Source organism: Leptonychotes weddellii, chromosome 9, assembly GCF_054177405.1.
Source record: "Leptonychotes weddellii isolate Sample4059 chromosome 9, ASM5417740v2, whole genome shotgun sequence".
Lineage (NCBI taxonomy): Eukaryota > Metazoa > Chordata > Mammalia > Carnivora > Phocidae > Leptonychotes > Leptonychotes weddellii.
In genome coordinates this window covers 31,992,118-32,013,004 of record NC_138377.1, presented here as the reverse complement: position 1 = coordinate 32,013,004, position 20,887 = coordinate 31,992,118, and the positions used below count along the sequence as shown (strand labels likewise).

At 44.2% G+C, this 20,887-nt stretch overlaps 1 protein-coding gene across 4 annotated transcripts in view; it reads right to left on the bottom strand.

Moving 5' to 3' along the window:
- SPTB (spectrin beta, erythrocytic) overlaps nt 1–16,058 on the bottom strand; it is a 122,413-nt gene extending 106,355 nt beyond the window's left edge. For 2 of the 4 annotated variants that reach the window (XM_081830369.1, XM_081830370.1), the window contains exon 1: nt 15,865–16,058. The gene's annotated coding sequence lies outside the window, so the exon portion shown is untranslated. The remainder of the gene's footprint in view (nt 1–15,864) is intronic. The other 2 variants (XM_081830367.1, XM_081830371.1) reach the window with 1 other exon arrangement.
- Nucleotides 16,059–20,887: the final 4,829 nt, after the last annotated feature.

Here is a 20,887-nt window from a genome sequence, read left to right as displayed (position 1 = left end):
ATACTCTGACTTCTCTGAATCACTTGGATTAACCTCCTCCCTTCCATTTCCACTGCCCTGGTATAGATCTTCTCGAGCCTTTCATTGTATTTTGGCAGGATATCCTAAAACACACCTGACAGCACATCATTCCCCTATTCAAAAATTTTGATAGTGCCCGCAGGACCTGACCTATAAACTATAAGCTCTTTCTATGGCATTCAAGGCCTGCTACAACCTACCTCCAACCCACCTCTTGGTCCTCTCCACCACTATATACTCTCATTCATCTTCTGCTGCAGCCACACCAGACTCCTATCCCACATGCCCTATCTGCCCCATTGAATGCCCTCTCCCCAGCTTGGCCAGTGAAAAACATCCTTGTCTCAAGGATCAGTTCAGATGGCCACTCCTCTATGAAGGTTGCCTTCCCAGGATCCCCGGCTCAAACCAGTTTGAGCTTCCCAGAGACCCTGAAGCAGTTTGCAGCCCCATGGGGCACCTGCTTCACTCTGCCTTGCACTACACTCAGTCTCGTGTGTCTGTCCCCACTGCGAAATCATAAGTCTCTCAAGAGCAGATAGCTGTGTTGTAGTCGGTCTCCTCTGCGCTTGCCACACAGCCTAGCACAAAACAGACAACAATGCCTCCCGGAGAGCGGCCAACTCTTGTCCCTCCTCCCCGCATCACTGTTTCTGCTCCGCCACTACTTGGCCCTCCGTGTCATTGCTGTGTATGGAGTAGACACTTAGCCAGGTCTAAACCAACAAACTTAGGAAGCTATGAAAAATCCTGAGCTTCAAACCCACCATAACCATTCTTCCTCATGTCCTAGATTTCAGACAGTGAGAAAAAGACTCTGGGGTCAAGTGGCTTCAAATCTGAAGTCTGGACTTAATTGACCATGTGACCCTTAAGCAAAGGTAGCTTAACTAGCCTCAACCTCCTCACCGGTAAAAAGGAAAGCACACCTAACTCAGTGGACTGTTGGGAGAATGAAATGCGTTAAGGCGTTTGAAGTCCCCGGCATGGCAACCAGTATCTGACAGGCACCTGTAAGTAAGTAGCAGCAGGACCCAGAAGCAGGATCTCAGGCTTCACAAACCATGTGATCTAGTCAGCAGTCATCCCCCTTCCTGGATAGTCACATAAAATAGAGATCCTTACATCAGCATTATGAATTCAGGACGCAAACTTCATGGTGCTGCTTATATATCCTAAAGTCATCATGGAGAAATAGTAGCATAATATACTACGCAGCTATTAAAAATGAAAGAGATCAATCTCTATGTCCCGATGTAGAGAAATGCCCAAAGTGTTTCATTATTAGGTGAAAAGGGCAAGTTGCAGTACAGAATGAAACATGAACTACCATAACATACATGCATATATATATATGCGTGTGGATGCGTATATGTAACATATGTAACACATATATACACCTACACACTTACGTTCCTCTATGCATGTATGTCTGTATGTGCCTAGAGAATCTCTAGAAGGATATATGAGAAATTGTTAACAGTGGTTACCTCTAGTAATGGGTCTAGGAATGCCATTTATACTCTTCTGCACTGTTTGAATAATTTTTACCATGAGTATGCATTCATGTTAAAATTATTTAAAACCAGTTTTTAAAATCTGCTGGAGAAGGAGGGGAGAGGCAGGGAGGGAAGAAGGACTGGGCCACGGACCCAGAGACCTGGGCTCCGTTAGAGTCCCACGTTAGCTAACTTCCCAGCCTCAGGCAAATCACCTCCCTTCTGCAGATCTCCCTTACTGGTAAAATAGGGGCGTTGAACCAGGCACTCTTCGGAGAAGATGTCTAGGTTATTAGATGATGTCTGCAAGGTCCTCTGAGTACATTTTACCCATAGAACATCTCTGTCTGAGATGTTTTGATGCTTTAAGCATCAGGTTTTTACAAAGGAAAATACATAAACGATTTTGTTTTGACCTCCTTCACATTTCAATGAGAAAGCATTTCCACCATTTTACAGGCAGAGAAACCAAGTATATACTATAATGATCATTTACTGACCAAATCCACTGCTCACTAGACTCTGCTGTTTGCCAAGAATTATGAAGCCAGGAGTTTTATAGCTCCCAGTTCATTCGTGCCTCTTCTGCAGAGCAGAGGGGGCACAAGGCTTATGCAAAACAAGCAGAAGGCACTCTGCTGGTACGTAAAGTGACTTCCTCTGGGTCAGAGCATAAACAGAGCTCACTCCCAGCACACTTAGGAAGTAAGTATCGAACCCCTGGGATGGACTCCACACCCCTCCCCCACCTGGACCGGCAGCTTCACCTTGAAGATGCATTTCACTGCAGTCATTTTCTGAGCGTTTTCTGGGTCAGAAGCAGGGAGAGCAGCTAAACCGAGGCTGATGATGGAGTTGCTACATTGAGGGCATGGTACTGAGTTACCTGCTCTACCACGCACCCACCCAGCTCATCTAGCAACCCGCCTGGCGAGTATTTTTCCAGTCTCCTGGGCAAAGTGACTTCACTCAGCTTTGAAGGCAAACAACCTCATTTGTCCTCACAGGTATGGGTCTCCGTCTTGCAGAGGGCACTGACTTCCTCCTCCAGGGCAGCTTACTTTGGTTCTACTATAGAATCTCACTCTCTGTGTGTGCAAACACCTTCCATTCTTCTGATAACGTCACACTGTGAGGGACCCTCCTGCCTGATGTCTGGGCAACAAGATTTCTCAATGGCTGCAGAAAGCACATACGGAATGCACACAGCACCTTGCAAAGAGAGGCAGAGCCTGACCCACCGATCCTACAAGCAGTAGCCTAGATTTGGAATGTGCAAAACCAAGACCCAAGCATGGCTAAAATACTCCAAAGTAAACCATCCCCCAAAATGAAAAAGATGGCTCATTCAAAAAGTGTGCAGCTGGGCTACTAACTAGTAGTCAGCCTGCTGGTAACCTTTGCTATGGCACCTAGTAATCCGTGAGACGGGATAATGATCACCAGCATCTGTGCCATCCTAGAGCTTCTAGAAGCTGCTATTTGTTGACCCCACTCTTGCTGTCACCTCTGGGTCAAGTTTGCTCACTGTTGCCTGCTTACCACTGGCTTCACTGTGCCCCTTAGAACTCACTAGGGCCTTCAGTTGTCTTGGCTGAACCCCTTCCTTTATCTCTCTACCTTCAGGTCCCCTGCACAAGGCCTAACTTTGTCCTTTGCCCTTCTTTATCCTGGACATATTTTCCTAAGACCTCCTGAAGGCCTTCCGTTCATCAGTTCATCTCAGACCCACCTAAGTATTTATAAAAACCTAGCAGCTCCACTCACTGCCTCTGGAAGCTAAAACCCACCTCCTATCAATCGCTGGGCACAGAACACAGTAGAAGAAGAGAGCAGTTGGACTGTAGTGGGAGTGTGTCCATGACAGAGAGTTTTGTTAAAAGAAACAAAAATGCTCTCAAAGGCCTGAGCAAGCAGTATTCTGGTGAGTCTGTCCATTGGTGAAACTCACTTTTTGTCTGGGTAAGGCAAAAATGAGGGCAGAACAAACCAACTAATAGTGCTGTAATATTTTACAAGGTACTTTCTACTCTGACATACCTTAATGACAGCAAACAAAAAAGGTTATGTGCACCCAGAAAAAAAACAAAAACAAAAAAAACCAAACCTCTATATGGGAACTTCTGGTCTCTTTTCTGAAATGTTTTTCTTAACTCTTCACCATTATAAAACAAATCTTGTGTATATCAGTCTGAAACACCCACTCAAAGAGCCTTTCATAGCTGTTTTCTGAGGGTCAGACTCAAACATTTGCTAAAAAATGAGGTGGGAGTGACTGTATTCTGGATGAATAACTAAATTTTTCTAGCAATAGACATATTCTGATGATGTAAGTTAAAAATCAGCTGTTACTTCTGTGTCCGATAAATGGAAAGCAATTGTAGAATACAGAGGTGGGAAGACAGCCTCCACCCAGGTCTAAAACATTCCTCTTCACTCCTTACCCCTGTGCCATCAACACTGAGCGACATCTGTTAACCCTTCTTCATAATCTGCTATGTAGATCACCATTTCGGGGATTATTGTCAGTGGCGAACATTCTTGAAACTTGCCCTGTCACTCAATTCAATCCGCATTTCTTGAGCACCGCATGTGAGCCAGAGGCTGTCGGGCACCCGTGAGCATAGAGGCACCAGACAAATGTCCCTTCTTCAAGGAACCCATAATCCAGAGGAGAGTCAGACCTGTACACAACCAACCCAACCAGGGTACGACGTGAAAAGTGACAGCTTGAGGGCTCACAGGAGTGAGTGGATGTCTTGGTGCATTAGGGAACAAGGGGAAGCACCAGAGGGGTACTGTTCGAGTGGGGCCTTAAAAGATACATGAGAGTTCACAGCTACAGAAAGAGAGAAAGACACTGCAGGACCAGAAAACAGAGAAGTAAACTCACGGATGTGAAAACGCACCCTGAGCTGACACAGTCACAAGCATCCGATGTAAAGTAAATAGAAAGGGAATGAAGCCAGGAGGGATGCTGGAACAGACTGCCTGCCTGTTTAAACTTTATTTTGGGGCAACGGGGAACCATTGAGGTTTTAAAGCAGTTGAATGACTCACAATCATGTTTTTAAAAATAATTCTGAGATCAGGGTGTAAGATGGGATAGAGAGAGAGAGAGAGACTAAAGGCCAATTATTCAAACATGAGACAGTGAAAATTGAAAGAAAGAAACTAGTTTGAAAATTTTGGAGGAAAAATGAACAGGCAGCCAACTAGATGCACAAGCGTGAAACGAAGAAAACCCAAAAAAGTTGCTGACATTCGTACTTGGGACGATGGCAACAACAGGAACCTGGCTATGAAAACAGGTAGAAGAGCAGGTTTGGGTGAAGGGGGGAGCTGAGAGGTCCTATTGCTACATAAGGAGTTTGACACATCTTGTTACAACCAAATGAAGGCAGAGATTGGGGCTAGAGATGAGGATTTAGACACACTGGCAACCCCAACAATGAAAAGCTGGTAGAGAAGAAGGAACAAAAAAGAAAGAAAAGAGAAGGCAAGAAAGAAAGAGAAAGCAAGCCAGCCTGCACTGTAAGCAAACTGGGAGGAGAAGAAGGAGAGCCTGGATCCCAGGAGCCAAGGGAGGGCTTACTTTCAAAGCAAGAGTGGTTAACAAAGTCCAATATTGCAGAGAACTTGGGACCTGGGTCCGGAAGGAGGCTACCTCATTTGACAATATCAGACCTCTTTTGAAGCAATTTTAGCACAGTTACGGAGAGCTGTCTTATGACTGGGTATATTGTACAGTACTAATTAGCATCTTCATCCTCAGATGTCAAAGAACTATGTTGGAAATAGGATTCAGAACATTAATTATTCATTAAAAGCTAATAAGGGGATTCAAGCCTATTAGGTTAAATCATTGCAAATATAAAGCAACATATAAAGGTATACAACTAATTACCTCTTTAATTTCAGGCCATTATAGATGCAAGATAAAAGAAAAAAAGAAACTCTTAGAATTAAGAGCCATGGAATATTGACCTCCCCCCAAATATGGTGGGCACAGTGATTCTAAGCAAGCACTCTAGAATAAATACATTAGGTCTCAAGTTCCGCTTTGATCTTCTCAGTGTATAATTCTGGGTAAATAAACTTCTTTAAGCCTGATATTTTTCATCTGTCATATTAGGATAACAACAGAAATGACAAACACATATAAAAGCTCTCAGCATCTCTCTCTCTGCTGAGAGACTTATAAATGTAGACTTATTATTATAACTCATTATAATAATATTCATTTCCACTATACATATATATATATCTCAATCATATATAATTTCAAACATTCACTTGTTAATTTTTTAATCAATAGCTATTTTGGGGGCTGTGTACCAAGCATGACTCTAGGTGCTGGGAATTAAAAAAAAAAAAAAAGAGAGAGAGAGACCTAGCTCTCCATCATAAGAAGCATAGCCTAATGATGTAGAAGGCAAGTTGACAATTTCAAGACAAGATGATCCATCCCCTGAGAAAGGAGCAAGAAAGGTACTGCAAAAACCATGCAGGAGAAAGGGTCCTGTGCTACTCCAGGACCTGGGAGGGAGAGGGGTTGTCAGGCAAGGCCACGAAGAGGAGACAACACTTTAGGCATTACAAGGACTCTGCAAAGACATTTTTAAGGATAATAATAAATATTAAGGTGCCATCACACACACACACAAATCCCTGAAAAAAAAAATATTAGAGAAAGAGGAAGCTCTTTGCCCAAGGGCAAACAGCAAGAGAAAAGGAGCTGGAAGCAACCCAGACTCTTGTCATCCAGCTCAAGGAGATATTTTGGTTGAAATACATCATCACATAATATTTACACCTTTCCCCACCTGAGTTTGGGTTACATGTTTTACAAAGCAAATTAAACATCTCCTGCCTGTCCTCTAAAAGTCTACAATTTTAAAACAGGCAAACTAGTATATGGACAAATGCAAGAACTTTGATGAAAAACTATCCCCCAAAGACAGTGTTCTCAAATAAACAATTCTCAAGTTCAGTTTGGTTCCAAAGGTGAGGATGTTAATAAATTTTGCCCTTCCCTTTGGGGACCAGGGAGAAATATTAAAATGGCATGGTTTGGTTCCTCAAAAAATTAAAAACAGAATTACCATATGATTCAGCAATAAATTGGAGCCTATAGTTCTGAGTATACACCCGGAAAAAGTGAAAGCAGAATATCAAAGAGAGATTTGTATATCCATGTTCATAGCACCATTTTTCATAATAGCCAAGGGATGGAAGTGACTCAGGTAGATGGATGAATGGATGAATAAAATGTGAAAAATACATACAATGGAATATTATTCAGCCTTAAAAAGGAAATTCTGACGCATGCTGCAACATGGATGAATCCTGAAAACATTATGCTGGCTGAAATAAGCCAGACACAAAAGGACAAATACTGTATGATTCCATTTATATGAGGTGCCTAGAGTAGTCAAATTCATAGAGACCGAAAGTGACATGGTGATTGCCAGGTGCTGGGGCGATGAGGGGAGTTATGTTTAATGGGTACAGAGTTTGAGTTTTAGAAGATGACAAAAGTTCTAGAGATGGATGGTGATGGTGGCTACACAACAACGTACCTGTACTTACCCCACTGAACCGAATACTTAAAGCTAGTTAAAATGGTACATTTTGTTATACATTTTTTAAAAATCACATGGTTGCCATGTCCATTAAATAACTATACCTCGTCATTTAGGAGCAAATGAAAACACCTTGTTTCTGACATTGAGATGCAGTGCCATCTGAAGAGGGGACAAGAGTATGAGACCAGGCCCCTTAGAAAGGTCTACATCTAAAGGAGCAGAGTCCATTTACCATTTTCTGGGAATGGACACCTATGTAACCCACTAAGGAGAGGACTTTGTTGGCAGCCATCATTTGAGATTTTTTACTTAATATAATCCCTGTGCACCAGCACCACCCTGTTAGGGGATGACTGTCAAAGCACACATTCCAAAAATTACTAGCTGAACTTCTATGTGAAAAAGCATTATGCAGGGCTTTATGTAAGACCTGTGACTGTAATTCATAAATCAGTTCTGGCCTTTAAGAGAACAAGTGGAGCAAGTAATAGATAGACATAAGTCAAATAATAATAATAGTAATAAATGAAGTCTATGGTTATGTAACTAGACCGTTAACAAATCTGTAGAAGGGAGAGATCACTAGGGGCTGGAATGTTCCAGGAAGACTGATGGAAACCTCTCCAAATCTGGGAGAAATGTTCAGGACTGAACGAGTAGAAGCAGACAAACCTGGCTCAAATAAAAGGTTTGTGATGGGAGTTGGTAAGAGATAAAGATAGAAAAAGACATTGGAGTTAGATTACAATGGCTCTTAAAAGTCAACGTTGTAAGTCTGGATTTCCACTTCTACCACTGGAGGTTTTTGAGAAGGAGTATTACAGGACAAACACAGGGTGCAGGATGGCTTGGAAGGGGACCCCTAATTGACAGAAAGCTGGACTCCAGGCCTGAGGGCTACTAAGTCACAAAAAATGAAACCAAATGTGTGCTTTTAGTAGGTTAAAGCTAGGACTTTAAAATATGGCCAAATGCTTATATATGCAATGAATTTTTCTTGAAGGATATGCAGGAAACTGTTGACATTGGTAACTTTCTAGGAGTAGAACTGGAGGTAGGGGAAGGAAGACTCTTACTTTTCATCGTATACCCTTGTACAATGTGGACACCCTTCTTAATCATGTGCATGAATTCATTTTATAATTTAAAATAATTTTTTAAAATATGGCAACCAGGAAGGGTTAAAAGATGTTTAGGCTTTAAAGAACACATTCAAAACATTTCTATTTATGAAGTGAAATATATTTCAATCCTGTTTGTATTATATCTTAATCTCTATCACATAGTAGAGATGTTGTAAGAATACCCTAAAAGTAACAGTAAAAAGTACACAGAACTAACTGCACTTCTAAAGCTCTACTTCAAAACAAACAGATGTCCTGAGTCATTCACCATAAAACACCTTCTTTCAGGTGTATTTCAATGAAAAGTCTGCCTGAATCTATTCCAAATAAACTCCTTGATAACAACAAAAATAAAAAAGAATAGCCCATAGTACATTTGACAAGATACATCCCTTCTCGGTAAATGGCTTTTTCATTCTTAAAGTTGCTCAGGCCAAAACCAACGGAGTCATCCATGACTTATTCTTTTTCTCTCCTCCTCTATCCCCAAATCCCATGAGCTCTATCTTCAACTCTATCCAGACGCCAGCTGCATTTCCCACCCCACCACCATCGTGCTGGTCCATCATCTCTAACCCAGCCCACTAGAGTAGCTTTCATCCTACTCCCTGTATCCACTCTTGTTCCCTACAGTCAGTCTTCTACAGGACAGCCAGAGAGATCTTCCTAATACACAAATCTGAACACATCACTCCTCTGACCACAACTTCCGGTGGCTTCCTATTGCATGGCTAAAACCCAAAGACTTGCATGGCTGCAAAGCCTGCATGATCCAGACCCCATTTCCTCTCCAATGTCACGTCCTGCGCTCACCCCTTGTCCCTCCTCTTCAGTCAGGCTGGCTTCCTGCCCATTCCTTGGACATAGCAGTGACCCCACTTCAGGGCCTTCACCCTCGATCTAAATCTCTTCCCCCAAACACACGCATTCCCCTCCCTCACTTGGTTTGGCTCTCTGCTCAAATGAAACCTCATCAGAGAGGCCTTTCCCCACCATCCTACCTCAAATAGTAGAATCGCCTCTCTCTCTTCACACTGCTTTTTCTTTACAGCAAATTATAATATATAGTCTTTTTTTTTTTTTTAAGATTTTATTTATTTATTTGACAGAGAGAGCAAGCACAAGCAGGGGGAATGGCAGGCAGAGGCAGAGGGAGAAGCAGGCTCCCCGCAGAGCAGGGGGAGCCCGATGTGGGACTTGATCCCAGGACCCTGGGATCATGACCCGAGCCGAAGGCAGTCGCTTAACCAACTGAGCCACCCAGGCGCCCCTGTTTGTTGTTTTTATTGTTTATTCCTGTCTCACCCAACGAGTATGGATGCTCCATGACATCAAACTTTTTTTTTTTTTTTTTTTCCATTTTCACTCCTCTATCCCCTGGACCTAGAATATGTCTGGCAAATAAATGAAAGCTTAATAAATATTTGTTGAAGATTGAAGTACAAATCAAAACACCTAAGATACTGGACAAAAAGAGGTTTTCAAAGTCCAAAATGAGGCATAAGCATAATAATACCCAGTAAATTTGAGGTAAAGGAGTGAAAAAGCCAACACATCAATTGACAGGTATGTAAACCTATCACTTATCTACAGCATACTGGGAATCCACACGCACGCTTGATATTAATTCATACTTTGGGACATCATCTGTGTACAGGCTGGAGGGCTACTCTTGAGGTTTTGTGCTTAAATAGTAAATACCGTAACAAGTTTCCTCCTCCCTCTCTCCAATGAACTGAGACTGATAGTTCTGAAGAAAGAAAGCAATCACTGTCTCAACCAGAAGGCCCAGAATATTCAATTATTCCATTGAGGAGAAGATCTGGACAAAGCCCCAGCCTTGGAACTAGGAAATTGGGTCAAAGTCAGGTTCTGCCATAAACTATGAGAGGGAGCTTGGGCAAAGCATTGTTTGCTTCTAATCCCGTTTTCTCTATCGTAAAGCTTCTTCACGTGGTCCCTGTAAAATCAGATGATGCATACACACAGGTATCCTGAAAGCTGAGTGACTATACATCATCTGTGTGATTGTCGTCCTGTGCTAATCTCTAGTTCACCTTCCCTTGCCTGCCACTGGTGAACTTTGTCTAAACAAGGATCTGATCTGGTCCCTCCCCTGCTCAAAAATCTTTACAGATTTTCAACTTGAACCTCCAATGGTTCAAGCTTCTTCACAAACTGAACCCAAACCACCTTTCCAGTCATATTTTGGCCCGTTCCTGGGCTGTGCCCTACATTCCAGCCACACAGAATTGCTCCACATTCCCTAATTTCATCCCCCTTTATTGCACATCTGTCTGGGCGATGTGCCTAAGCCCCTCCCCCAACCTCCCTTCTTCTGTTAGAGAAACCCTAGGCACTCCCCAACCTGAATCAGACTTTTCCTCCCGTGGGCTTTCTCTCAGGCACCCTGTTGAATCACTGCTTGTTTGCAAGACTCTTTCCCCACCAGACCAGCAGGTCTCCATCTGATCCCTTTTCGAGTCCTCAGCATAGAGTGGTGTAATGCACGTAGGTGTTCAATGCTTGCTCTCTCTCAACATTTCTCAGATGGCTCTCAGGCCTTTCCAGCTCTTTCTCTGACTTATGGCTTGGAGGCACTATTAGGAAGGGGCTTCTCCTACTTTTCTACTCCTGAGGAAATATGCCGGAAGATGCCGCTGACTGACCACTCCTAGGGGCTTCCGGAAGCAGGCCGGAACTAAGCAGAGGGACAGAATGAAGCTAGGGACCTCTCTCCAGGCCTCATAAGTTATATCTTTAAAGCGTGCTTCGTTTTACTGGAAGTGCTATGAATTCTCAAATGAGGCACACCCTAATACAAATGGAAATGATTTTCAACTTACCCATTTTCAGGATTATTCAAGTTTCTGTTCCTCTTCACGATGGTGGAAACTCCTGGATTGACTATAATTCAAAGCAATTATTGTTCTTTAGCTGCCAAGGTGCCCTGTTAGTCTTTTCATAACTATCCTGGATGATCTGAGCCCAGTCCAGTGCAAAGTCTATTTTTTTCTAGCTCTGTACCTTTTCATTTGCTAAATTTATAGCATTCACATGAAAGGAAGAAAGGAAGCCCCATTTTGCCCCCATTGGGAACATGATATATGGGTTTTAATTGCCCTTGTAATTATACCCTTGTCCAGCTCTGCACAAGTATGGTGTAGAAATTAAACATTATAGCAAAGCCTGAGAAGGCCTCACAGAGGTTGGAAGATGCTGGCTTTGTAAGATTTCCTGCCCCCAGGAGAAGGAAAGAGAAAAATGAAAGGTGGTCTGGGAATGTCATAAGCTAGCCAGCAATCTCCACTGAGGAAGCATTTTCTGTCTATGACCACCTCTAAAACTGTGTGAGCTGTAAGGCTGGGGATCCCCTGGTGGTTTGATATTCAGCTAAGGCTGGCTGAAAATGGCAGAACTTGGATTGCTTGGCTGCGAATTAAGAAATAAACACAGCAACAAAGGGAAACATGCTATGACATTTTCTAAATATTTACCAAGGGGAGTTGACAATTCATTGGCTGGAGCCAGATCTGACAGTGAATTCTGCCTGCCTCCTATGCCTTCCCTTGATCACCATCTCCATCTCCAAAACCAGGTGACCTTCACCTCTTGGGGTTGGCAGAAACAAGCAGCTTCTTTGTGAAAACCCGGCAAATGCTACATGGTAATTCGGGCCCACGGATCACTGCATTTATCCCTCCTCCCAGATCTCTTATCTGAAGTAGAGGAGCAACCAAAGAGCTATCTATAAAAACAACAATACAAACTACTTCTAAGATAAAATACTTCTTTGTACAGCAGTTTCTGACCAGTAATATCCATATGGTTTCAGAACCCAATATCCATGAACAGTCCCTGCCAGTCCTCATCATAAAATCAAATTTCTCATCAGCCCACACATTTGCATTCCTGATCCTCCCAGGTCAATTGGTAAACATCAATCTGCAGGTCTGAGGTTATTAAAAAAAAAAAAAAAGCATTACGGATAATGAAGAAATGTACTTTATGTCACTTTAAACTTCCTGCTGGTCATGTTTCCTACACTTTCAAGTCTTATACGGAGAGTATAATTTTGCATTTGCTTTTAAAATCTGAAATAACATACTTCAAGAGCAATTTGGTGAGTGGGTTTAGATTAAAACAGGTATCTGACAGTCCCAATGATTCCCCAAAGTCCTTTCTTTCCCCACTGCCCCAGAAATGCTACATAATTATTTATCTTAAGATAGTAATGTACAAACCTATTGTATAAAAATGCATACATCTCGGGCGCCTGGGTGGCTCAGTTGGTTAAGCGACTGCCTTCAGCTCAGGTCATGATCCTGGAGTCCCTGGATCGAGTCCCGCATCGGGCTCCCTGCTCAGCAAGGAACCTGCTTCTCCCTCTGACCCTCCCCCCTCTCATATGCTCGCTCTCTCTCGTTCTCTCTGTCTCAAATAAAAAAAAAAAAAAAAAAACTTTAAAAATGCATACATCTCTATGCCTAACAAGCAATGGGAAAGTTATGGAACAGTTTAGAGTTTAATGCTCACTGATGTTTTCTCACCTGTCTCCAAAACCTGTTTTTTTTAAGATTGTACTAAGATTAAAAAATATCCGCTCGCAAATCTCCCTCAAAGGAAAGAAAACTTCAGTGGTTTGGTTAGGCAGAACCAGGAGATAAACCCAATATTGGTCTTGAGAGAGAGAAAGGACTGAAATGGGCAAGAATGATAAGAAACGTGGAAGGCACGTACCATATCTGTACCGAGATGACCAGGTAAACTGCACTTAGGTCTCCCCTTTAGGCAAGCAGCCACACAAACAGAAGCTGGACTCGGTGACCTCTAAGGTCCCTTCCCACTCCAATAGCGTTTGCCTCATGAATTTTTTATAGTCATCCTCTGTCCTATCACACTGTCCCCATGCATCATCAAGCCCTCCTGGCCACTTCCACGACTGAAAGGAAAATCTGTTTAAAAAAAAAAAAATCCATGCTTTGACTACTGCCAGAATTATAGTTCTGTCCTTGAAACAATGACCTGAACATAATGGGCCAAGCTAAACACCTCTGAGCAAAGAAGTGCTCAATACCATCTTCAGGCAATATTTTTTAAAACTTCTCTGATATATGCAGAATTATAACCCAAGGTCTTGGGAGTGGAAGACCGTGAAGCTAATAGACCATCCTACAACCAAATCTTTGCAACTTGTACTCTTCTATTCCCTGCCGAATGTCTAACCTTAAAAAGCAGGTAGGTACCTAACAGCTGAGTTTGAATCCAGGCCCCACCTCTCATCAGCTGTGTATGATGTGAGGGAAATTATTTAATTTCCTTGAGGCTGTTTCCTGACTTGTAAAATGCTGGTTATATGAACTACGTTGCAGAGTTACTGTGACAATAGGATTAAAAACAACAACAACAACAAAAAGGGCACCTCTGAGCATTCATTTGTTTGTTCTCCCATTCATTCAACAAAGATTGTCCACAACCAGTCAGGCACCAGTACATAAAAGATGGGAAAAAAATGAAAGCTATTATTACTTTTATTTACCCAAATAGTCTGTTTCCAGAATTGTGGCAGAACCATCCAATTGTGACTTTAGTTCAAAACTTTCATGACTAAAATCGTCATTTGTAGTTTATCAAGTATGATCCCACATGGGAGTGCACCTACCGCCTTACCTTTACACACCTCAAAGCTAATCACCTAGCAGGTGTTCGGCCAGAGGACACCCTCAGAATGCTTGGGAGCAGCAACAAGCAGAGCAAAAGGTGGTATCCCAGCTCTCAGCTGGATAAGCCACTCAGGAAAACTCGATATGCCTGTGCTACAAGACACGTCCTGGATGCCTGGGAGTTTTTGGGTGCTTTCAATTCCACGATCGGACTCTGAGTCTTCTGAGAATTTAGGATTAACAGCTCTGGCTCATCCCCAGTCTTTGTGACTGGGCCACTGATAAAGCTAAGAGCAACAGCTAAGGGGTCTAAAAGCCATGTTTTCATAATGCAGGGTTTATGGTTTTCAGCTGTGCTTTACTCAGAGTTTGATAAAGTTCTGTATAAATGATCCACCTCTGAGGAGTCCGTTGGTTTCAAGGCTGTAGGCTCTTCTTTAGTGTGAGCCCAACATTCCTTTTCCTAACTAGCCCAAAGCCTCCAGGCAAGTACAAACCTAGCTGTATTGGGTGTTGGGCATTCAGTACACTTAAACATTTTGCACTTAAAAAAAAGTTTTCAAAGACTTTCTGGAACCCAGGGCTCCTAGCAGAAGAGTAAAAGTCTGACCCTGGAATAAGAAATAACCTGCCCTGGGTCATAGGGTGGTCAAAGAGGGAATTCTAGAATAAAATTCAGAGCCGTTTGTGAAGCTAAGGATAGGTTAGTGGACGGTAGAGAGATCCCTAAAAATTTTGATTTGCAGACTCCTCTCATTCAGGAACCACCTGAATCATTTTCCCTAGAAACTGAAGTACTGACCAGGGCTACCTCAAGGCTACGCGTTTTGCATTGCTACCTCCTAACTGGAGGTGACCGCCTAGGTTCTTCACAGAAGTTATGGGTACAAAAATCCTGTCACTATCTCCCCCCACCCCCAATCTGATGTATCTAAAATTTTTTCTAATAAGTGGATTTTCATTTCCCTTCAGCCAGTTTAGCGCGTTATCATCAACTCCTGGGGCCTCTAATTGCTCACTGAAAACAGTGGTTTGGATATTAATAGGCTATAAATCAAGGCCCTACCTGGGGCTCGTTGTCACGGAAACTGTACTAAAGCCCACAGCGACTTCCCCACCCTCGGGAAGTCTGGGCGAGTTGGTGGGAGTTGGGGATGGTTTTAAAGCTCCTGTTGTTTCAAAAAAAAAAAAAAAAAAAAGCTCCTGTTGTTTCTCCCACTTTCTGCTATTTCTCAGGGCCAAGTTATTAGAGAAAGAGGAACTGATGAGGCAGGTGAGAGTAGAGTGGACCGTAGCAGCTTGAAGAACTCTTTGGGAGAGGAGGGCAGGAGGTCCTTGGAGTATGCCTCGGGCATTCTGATCTTTCCTCCTCGGGTCTGCACCCGGTCACTCTCTCCGCGTCGTTCCCACCGTCCGGGGATCAGGCCCCCTTCGCTGACCTGTCCTGTCCTCCCTGCCTGGGCGCTGGGCTGCCCGGGGAGCGCGCGGACAAGTTCCCCAGATGAAAATCTGAGCGGCTCCGGGCTGAGAAGCCCGGCGGCAGGCGGCAGAGAGGGCAGGTCCGACAGGCAGGAGGCAGAATCCCCTTGGCTCCCATGCCGGGGTCCTGGAGGAGGTGGCCCGGGACTTGAACACGCACCGCGCCCCCCGCCCCCCGCCCCCGCCCTCCCAGAGCCCCGGGGCGACGCTCCAGGATCCGGCTCTCCAAAGCAAAGCGCCCGACTCGCCAAGTGCCTCCAAAGCCCACGCGGATTCCCGCGCCCCAGGATGTTCGCTGCCGCAGCCGCCAGGGCCTCCCGGGCCCCACTACCCGCACCCGGGGCTAAGCCCCCACCCGGCCCCCTGGGCTACGCGCGTCACGAGCCCCCTGGGCCCAGCGCCTCCTCTGCGCTCGCGCCGCGCGCCCCAGCCTCGCGCATCCGCACCCGCACCCAGCCCCCGCCGGCCGCTGGGCCCTCCCGGGACTCACCTGCGCTGGGGCTGTAGCGGCGGCCACCCCGAGCCCAGGGGCGGCGGCGCAGGGGGAAGAGGGCAGCACGGGGCTCCTAGCACAGCGGCCGCCGGGCGCCTGGTGCTGCCGAGCCGCGGACCCGCCCAGAGATATAAATAACATTATCTGAGGAGGGACATTCCTGCCGGGGGACATCGCTGCTGCCGGGACTAGATAGTCCCGCGGCGGGGGCGGGGAGGCGGGGCCGCAGCCTCCCGCAGCGCCAGGCCCAGCCCCCGCCTTCCCCACCCACTCCCGCACCTGCCAATCAGCCTCCGCGTTGGGGGGCACCTGCCAGGCCTCCGCCCCGGCTCCCGCTGCCAGCCTCCGCCTCCTGGCTGGCCGCCTGGGCCCGGGACGCCAGAAGCTCGAGCCGCCCGCAGCGCCCCCATCGTCGTTCACCTCCCCTAACCGCGCGCCACCGCGAGCTCCCTGCGGCGGGAAAAGGGTTTCACTCCGCAGCTCAGGCCTAATTCGTGCGCCCTGAGCACCGAGCCTGACCACGAAAATGAACCCTCCAGCCTTTCCCGCCCCGCGTCCCCACTGTGTACTCTCCGGTTTTTAAATATATTAAAACACACGCTTAGACCGTAGGGTGGGCGAGGCGGGCGCCCTCGGCCCTGCGCCCCGGCTGCGGCGGGTTTGGGAAGGAGAGATTGTTCCCCAGCGCTGGTGTGTTAGAAAGCACGCTCCGGGGCGGACTTCACTTGGCAGGCAGCGTGAACAGACGCTGGGAGGCCCCCACCCCCAGCCCACGGGCTCAGCGTCTCTGTTTCTGTCTGCAAACCTGGTGTGGTCGGGGCGACCCGGCACTGCTGACCCGGCGCAGCCCACAGTCGCAGGGTGCTCGCATATTGCAAGGATTGTAATCAACAGGCAAACTGCCACACCAGCCCACCGGCACCTCCTGTCCGGCCCCCGCTTTCCAGGTGAGCAGGGGCTTCCTCACTGCAAGCCTGGATGGGGTGGCATGCAGTAGGCCAGAGAAAACACTAGAACCTATGGTGCCAAAGAGGAAAGACAAGGCATCTCCCGAGTCACCCGAGAGAGATTCACAGAAGAAAATGTCATTTTCTTGACTTAAAGATACAAGGTTATTGTTCAATAACACTTAGTGGTACGCTTCGCTGTAGCTTTCATCTCCTTTACTCCATTGGTCGTTTCCAGGACGGTGTCTCACCCAGGAATCAGCCCAGGTGATCTCAGGTATTATGGATGACAGTGGAGATTCAAAACACAAAGATGTAGAAAAGAGTTGCAACTTTGATACTGCCTGGTATTCTTAACGGAACAGTCTTAACTCCTGAGTATTTGCTTCAGAGTGTAATTATGCTGTTTTCCAGGATTCACCAGGAAAAGGGTGTTTAATTGCCAGATGTGCATGCTTCATTTATATATTGCATATATATATTGCAAAGATATTTCACTTCCTGCTGCAGCCACACTTCTCGAGAGTGGGCATTTAGACACTGAGATGTGCTAAGTGGGGCAAACTCCACAGATACTACAAAGCCACAGAACTCTCCACCCCATGCCTCCTGATGTCTGGGCCCTTATTAACCTCAGTTTCTCAAGAGACACTAGTAATATAAGATGATAGCAGAATATTCGTGGTCATCCATTAGATTAGCAATGATGCCCCCTCTTCTGATAACATTTAAGAATCCATTTGTTTATTACTAAGTTAGATAAAGAAAGATCATTCTCATTTAAAAAATTATTTAAGAACCAAATTCTGGAAAGGGAAACAAGAAAAACAGGCCAGCTTCAAAAGCTGAGTGTATGATATATCTCAAGTAGAAATCCTTGATCTGTTTTTGAAAGGAAAAAATGGTGAGAAATTATTTATGTTTTTTAAAAGCCTTGTGTGAATAAACTTACTAAATAAATTCATGATTCCTGAGGATTGCAGCTCGGCAGCTACGTAATTGTGTACTACACGAAACAGATAATTCCTTAGTTATAGGTCTGTGGCACCGACCTGAAACGTTGAACACATATTTCTTTGTAGCCTTAGAATTTATAATTTTCAACCACAAGAAAAATTAATATGATAAAAGTACAAAATCAGTGGACAGATTACCCTAGGATTTTACAAACCAGCTCAGCTGCTTTAGTTATCTCCACTTTAGCTGAAAGCTAAATAATTCAATACAACCTCATTTGCTACAGAGCCTGTTATCCTGACAGTATCCCCAAATGCTTTACAGCTAATAGAGTTACAGTGAAATGATAAATCAGAACTGAGGGAGAGGGGAAGTTTAGAAGTACACAAGGAAAGGGCATTGTCAAAGAAGGAGAGGGAAAAAAATAGCAAATCCCAGGGAGTGGGAATGAGAAATTAGGAAGAGGTAAGAAGGAAAAGCTGAATATATGGGTTCATAATCAAGGTCACTGTTGTGGGCAACAGGGATTAATTCTGCAGGAATTTTCTGAGAAGAGTATGTAATGCCTCCTGAATTGTCTAAAGGGTGGGATATTGGCCCTCATTCTCTTTAGTCCAGGGGCAGCCCCTCCTTTACCCCCATCCATGTTGACACTTCACATTTCCAAGCTACCCAGCAAGCTCCCAATAGGGGATCTGCTGTGCTGGGGCCAGAAGGGAAGGGGTGCATTTGAGACTAGATCCTGTCAGCCAGTAAATCAGAAAGCGAGAGGAAGCACTCACAGAATGGCCTACCCAGCTCCAGCTAATATCAATAGGTGAGGACAAGAAGATGTAAACTGGGGCAACAGAAGAATCTGACACAGGGAACTTTCACTTTCTATCCCTGTATTCTCTGAATTTTTCACATTGAGCTTGTATTATTGGGTAATCAGTGGAGATAAGGACAATAATAGGTAGAAATTAGATCAAGATGGATCCAGCCCATGCATTTACCTTTTCTTCCGTCCCAAATCTCAGAAAAGGATATGTCTTACAATAAGAATTTAACAGCACAGGGAAATAAGACAAAGGCTGATCAACTCTCTAAGCATTTTTAGGAAATTCTGAAATACAGAAAAGAGAGACAGGATCTAATCTAGAGAGAAATTAAGAGAAAGTCAAAACAGGTCAGGAGAAAGAATAGCTTAGGGAAGTTCCAAGCAAGAGTCAAAGGATACAAGAGAAGGAGGGGGCCCTAGGACAGAATAATTCATTGAGGAGCCTCCTCTCTCTGCTGGCATTAAGTATCAGATGTTTACCTATGGGATAAGGAAGTGAGCAGAGATCCTGGAACCGGAGGAAATGACAGAGACCCTTCTCTCTCTCCTGATAGCATGTGTGCCCTTCCTTCACAACCCCTGAAGAGAGACTGTGGTAAACAGAATGGGCAGGCAAATGAATCTCAAATGAAAAATCATCAAACAACCCAGATCACCAAAGATTTTGTCAGGGTAGGGGAACTAATGCCATGAAAGAGAAGCACAAAACTCAACTAACAGAAAGAAGTCATATCAGAGGAAACTAAGTTAATAAAAGGAAACAGATAAATTTAAAATGAATTTAAATTTTATTCAACAAGTTTTGAAAAGGATATTGCATCCATGACAAGTAAGCAATAAGAAAACAAGGAAATTTAAAAAGTGGTTCCTGAAATTGAAAATTTATTAGCTGATAAGCAGAACTGACCAAGCTGAAAGGCAGATTAGTGGGAACAGAAATTCTCCCCAAACACAGAGCCAAAAAAAAGGAGATGGAAAGTTTGTAAGAATGGTTGAAAGCCATGGAAGCAAGATCCTCAAGGTCCAATATCCATCTAATAGAAGTTATACAAGGCAAGAGAAGAGGGAGTAGAGGAGATAATAATAATGAGAAAGTAGAATAAAATTTCTCAGAATTGAAGAAAATATTTTCAGATTATAAAATCCTAAATTTAGAAGAGGATGAAGAATTTTAAATATAGTTTAGTTTTATGACAGTTTAAAGTTTGTGATTTTATTTATAAAATCCAATAATTTGAATAAAATTAAATAAAAACAAAAACTATAGTAAGTTAACTTGCTGTGCCTTGAATTAAGACTATTTTTACTGAGGGGCACCTGGGTGACTCAGTTGGTTAAGTGCTGCCTTCGGCTCAGGTCATGATCCTAGGATCCTGGGATGGAGCCCCACGTCGGGCTCCCTGCTTAGTGGGCAGCCTGCTTCTCCCTCTCCCTCTGTCTGCTGCTTCCCCTGCTTGTGCTCTCTCTCTCTCTGTCAAATAAATAAATAAAACCTCTTTTTAAAAAGACTATTTTTACTGAATCACAGAACTGAAGTTATTTGTTTGAAATTTAAAACTACTTTGACTTAGAAATGAACATATATATCAGAAAGCTACTTACAAAAGGAAAAGCCAAACAAAATAAACCTGAACCTACCTGTTGTTCCACTCATTCAAACCCCTGCTAGCACCGGAGGGATTGAGAGGACATGGTAGTGTAAAGAAAACTTCAAAATAGTGCCTAGAGTTCAAAAAAACATTAGTTCCCCTCTTTACCCTTCCAACTAGAGATGTAGTTCATGAAACTAAACTAAAATTTCCATTCCATTTCTGGAAATATTTAGGGGAACGATGCCCTCTCCAACTCCCAAAGACAAAGCAGCAGCAGGACCAACTAGAAAAGCCCTCCATTTATGATATAGAGGATGAAGGACCAAACTTCTCCTCCTTCAGATGCCTCAAACAAAATGGTCACTGTAAGGAACCTGAGAGCCTGCAGCAGGTGCGCAAATACCAAACTGACCAGCCTCTAAAGGAGCAGGTGTCACCAATTTCAAACTTCCCTCCACCAATAATAGAAAGGAGCCGCAAGAACAAGACTTACATACTGTCATCCACCAGTCCATGGAAGCCCTAGCCAGGCTTTGGAATAACGAGCATCTTTCCTTCTATAGTTGATCCTGAGCTTTTCCTCCCTTTTCAGGATTAGATTGTCACCTCCATGGAAGCCCTAGCCAGGCTTTGGGATAAACGAGCATCTTTCCTTCTATAGTTGATCCTGAGCTTTTCCTCCCTTTTCAGGATTAGATTGTCAC